This window comes from Hibiscus syriacus, unplaced genomic scaffold (assembly GCF_006381635.1).
Source record: "Hibiscus syriacus cultivar Baekdansim isolate YM2019G1 unplaced genomic scaffold, ASM638163v2 tig00109987_pilon, whole genome shotgun sequence".
Classification (NCBI taxonomy): domain Eukaryota; kingdom Viridiplantae; phylum Streptophyta; class Magnoliopsida; order Malvales; family Malvaceae; genus Hibiscus; species Hibiscus syriacus.
This window is the reverse complement of record NW_024062550.1, coordinates 1,934,949-1,939,952: the sequence shown is the minus strand read 5'-3', so window position 1 is coordinate 1,939,952 and position 5,004 is coordinate 1,934,949.

Here is a 5,004-nt window from a genome sequence, read left to right as displayed (position 1 = left end):
CTTTAGACCCATCCCTCTCGACAAATCTAAGACCAGCTTCCGACTTAACCCTTTGGTAAGTGGATCTGCTGGGTTCCTTTCCGACTTCACATACTCTAAAGAGAGCACTCCATTCTTTATCAAGTGTCTAACTGATTCATGTCTTATGCGAATATGTCTTTTCTTACCATTGTAAGCTTGGTTCTTAGCCACACATAACGCAACTTGTGAATCACACAACAATGAAACTGGAGGAGTCAGTCTTCCCCACAACGGAATATCTGCTAACAAGTTTCTGAGCCACTCGGCTTCTTACCCAGCTAGGTCAAGAGCTATAAACTCTGACTCCATGGTAGAACGAGCAATACAAGTCTGCTTTGATGATTTCCACGAGATTGTTGCTCCACCCAAAGTAAAAACATACCCGCTCGTAGAGCTTACCTCATCATTATCAGAAACCCAGTTGGCATCACAATATCCTTCCAGTACCGCAGGAAAGCCAACAAACTCAAGTTTCCAATCCACAGTACCCTTAAGATACTTCAGTAAGCGTTTAAGTGCAATCCAGTGCTCACCACTTGGATTATGAGTATATCTACTTAGTCTACTCACAGCATAAGCAATATCAGGCCGAGTATAGTTCATTAAGAACATTAAGCTTCCGATTAATTTAGCATATTCAGTTTGGGAAACACTACTTTCTTTATTCTTAACTAGATGTATGCTAGGGTCATAAGGAGTTCGAACAGGGACGACATCAAAACTGTCAAATTTCTTTAGCACTTTCTCTATATAATGTGCTTGACATAAAGAAAATCCCTTCTCAGTTTTGGTAACTTTGACTCCTAAGATTACATATACTTCTCCTAAATCTGTCATCTCAAACTTAGTAGACAAGAAATTTTTAACTTTGTTAATGGACTCAATGTTAGAACTGAAAATCAACATGTCATCAACATAAAGGCTTATGATAACACATTCAGTTTCAAACATCTTTGAATACACACAAGCATCCGAACCATTCACAACAAAACCAAAACTAAGAATAGTTTTATGAAATTTCTCATACCACTGTTTAGGAGCCTGCTTAAGTCCATAGAGTGACTTTTTGAGTCTACAGACTTTGCCTTCCATACCAGGTGCCTCAAAACCTAGTGGTTGCTCCATGTAAATCTCCTCATCTAGATCCCCATTCAAGAAAGCAGTCTTAACATCCATTTGATGTACCTGCAACTTATGAATAGAGGCTAGTGCAAATAATGCATGAATCGTTGAGATTTTTGTAACGGGAGAGTATGTATCAAAGTAGTCTAAACCAAACCTTTGAGTGAACCCTTTTACGACTAACCTTGCCTTGTACCGCTGAATCGAACCATCTGGCCTTAGTTTCTTCCGGAAGACCCATTTGTTGGAGATTGGTTTGAATCCCTTAGGCAAGTCAACTAATTCCCAAGTATGATTAGACATTATCGATTCTAGTTCATCATTAACAACACTTTTCCAAAAACTAGCATCGATAGATCTTATAGCTTCTTCAAAAGTTTTAGGATCCTCATCTAATAGAAAAATTTGAGCTATAAATGAAGTCTAAATCATTTATCTCAGAAATAAAGGAAGTAATAAAGTTTGGTCCAAAAGAGGTTTCAACTCTTTGCTTTTTACTTCTTCTAGGCTCAAAATCAATTTGTTCAGAAGACCTAGCAGGATTACTAGAAGAAGTTGATGGAATATATTCTATTTGTGTTTCAATATTTATTCTCGGTTCCTTTAAAGGAAAAGAATTTTCAAAGAAAACAACATCTCTTGACTCACAAATAGAATAATCTTGTAAAAGCATGAATCTGTATGCAGCACTATTTGTAGCATACCCTATAAACACTGCATCAACGGTTTTAGGTCCGATGGTGGACTTCTTAAAGTCTGACAAGCCCACTTTAGCCAGACACCCCCATACTTTCAAGTATTGTAAATTAGGAGCGTATCCTTTCCACAATTCATATGGAGTAGAATCTAATTTCTTATAAGGAACTCGATTCAAGATATGAGTTGTCGATAGAATGGCCTCCCCCCACATGTTATCAGATAACCCGGAACTTATTAGTAAAGAATTCATCATCTCTTTTAAGGTTATATTTTTCCTTTCAACTATACCATTCTGTTGAGGAAAATAGGGGACTGATGTTTCATGAATTATGCCATTCTTTTCACAAATATCTTTTAAGAAATTAGATCCATATTCACCACCTCTATCAGATCTAACCCGTTTGATTCTCCTATCTAACTGATTTTCAACTTCTGCCTTATAAATAAGAAAGAAGTTTTCAGCTTCATCTTTAGTTCTTAGGAGATAAACTTTTGTATATCTTGAATAATCATCTACAAAAGTTATGTAGTAGTGTTTTCCTCCTTTACTTTCAGTGTTTCTAAAATCTTCTAGATCAGTATGAATGAGTTCTAACAGTTCAGCCTTTCTATTAGAAACATTCTTAAAGTGAGGTCAAGTATGCTTAGCTTCTACACAAATCTCACATTTGTTAAAGCTAGTTGTGTCTAGTTTAGGTAGACTATTCATATTCATTAATTTCTTTAAAGCATGAATATTCACGTGTCCTAATCTAGCATGCCACATATCAATGGATTCAACAATATAAGCAGAAGTGGTAGCTTTATTTTCATTAAATTGAGTTTCTATGACAAATAAACCATTGCTTAAAAACCCTTTCCCCACATAATCACCATTTCGGGAAAGTACAAGTTTATCTTCCTCAAAAACTAACTTAATGCCTGCCTTATTCAGAAGCCCACCACTTATCAGATTTCTACGCAAGGCAGGTACATACATAACATTATTTAAAGCCAGAGTTTTACCAGAAGTCAGCTTGAGTAAAACCTTGCCTTTGCCTAGCACTTCAGAGCTGCTATAGTTCCCCATGTACACACGTTCACCAGTGTTCCCATCCTCGAACTCGATGAAAAACTCCTTCCTTGCGCAGAAATGCTTCGAAGCGCCAGTGTCAACTACCCATTCTGAACTGTTCTCCACCAGATTAACTTCTGAGAGCACCGCAGCAATGATCTCATCATCATCTTCTACAACGTGCATCTGTGGCTTGTTGTCATTCTGGCGGTCTGAGCGGTGTTGGCATTGGTAAGCTTTGTGGCCGGGTAAACCATAGACATAACACTTGAACGTCTTTCCTTCCGGTTTGGCCTTTCCTGACTTCTTGAAGTTGGTAGCCTTCTGTGGTTTCGTCTTCTTGTCTTGATTCCCACGTTTCATGATCTTCTTAAATTTAGACTCAACCAAGTTAGCTCTAAAAGATAAATTACTCATAGAATTAGTAAGCTTATCTTTTAAATGGTTGGCTTCTTCAATCTTCATATAGCCCACAAGTTCTTCAAGCAAAATGTCTCTCTTCTTATGCTTAAGAGAGTTGCGGTAGTCGGACCAGGACTTGGGCAGCTTCTTAATGAGTACATTGGCTTGCAGCACCTCACACATTTGCATCCCTTCAGCGATGATGTCAGCGACTAAGTTCTCATAGTCATGGACTTGATCCATTATTTGGCTTGTCGTCTGTCATCTGGAATTTGAGCCATTCGCCGACAACGTATTTCTTGATCCCCGTATCATCCGTACCATACTTCTTGTCGAGAGTGTCCCATATTGACTTGGCACTCTTTTCTCTAAGGAACATATCAAATAGTTTTATTTGACATGTGGCTGAGCAGATGTCCTCGCACCGTCTTGTTGTCCTTCTCGTATTTCTCGTAGGTAGCGAGAGCGGCGGCGGCAGTTGCTAAGGCATCATCATTGAGGACCGCATCCGCATCATTACCGGCAGCTGGGGTTGACGGCATGGTAGGTGGTGGCTTGAGCAACACGTAGTCAAGATCAAGTTGCTCGAAGAATATCATAATTCTTTGGGACCACCTTCTATAGTTCTTTCCATCAAGTGCATCGAGCTTGGAAAGATCGGGAATGAGTTTGCTCAAAGGTGTCGACATGATTGCAGTTTATGGAATTCGTTTCTAAATTATTGGATATATGAACTGCAAAACTACACCGTTAGCACTGACTGGAAATATAAACAGTAATTAAGAAGAACAAATTCGTAAACCGTGTCGTGGTAAGAACCACTGCCTTAGAAACGAATTCGCCCCGATGTGTGTAATCGCTGCAGTAGGCGGACCGTCCCCCGAGGTTAACACGGTCGCTCCGAATTTCGTACACCCGAAACCAGAGTGGACTGCTGGTGGTATTGTACTTCTGATTGGAAAGCACTCAGAGAGAACTCACAGAGAGAACTTTAGAAAACACTTTGTAAGTGAATTGTGAATGTTTTTGAATGAGTTGAGAAACTGAATATAACTCTCTATTTATAGGCTAGAAATAGGGTTAAAATTGTCTATAAAATTTCAGGATTAAATCTCTTATTTGTAACAGCTGAAACGTCTAGATGAACCTGACTCAGAAATAGTCCAGATTCATTGTATCATTATTCAGCTGTTATAACTCCCGAAATTATATCATGTAACCCCTGGAATTAAATCAAATAACTCCTGTAACTCCTGATATTAACAGCTTGTCTCCTCTGTACAAAGTTGTAAATCAGTCTAGGTATATCTTAACGTTTCTGATTTAATTTAGGAATAAACTGTTTAATTTTTGATAATAAATAATTCAGCTGTTATTATTTGAAATTCAAACAGTCATCAGCAGCCTATAAATATCAGTTGATATCTTTCACATTTTCCATTTGTTTCTTTCAAAGAGAAATTCCTTAAGAATTTTCTCTAAAAACCACGACCACGACCACGACCACGACCATGACCACGACCACGACCACGACCACGAGCCGAGCCGAGCCGATCTGTGTCGTGCCAAGACAGACGGACGGCGGCGGCGGTGCGCGAGAGCCCCCCTTGTTCTCTATCACTCAACAAGGAAGTGGAATGTCAAGCCTTAAATACTATTCCCAATAGTGTTTCCAACACTATGTGGGATTGAACATTACCAACAAC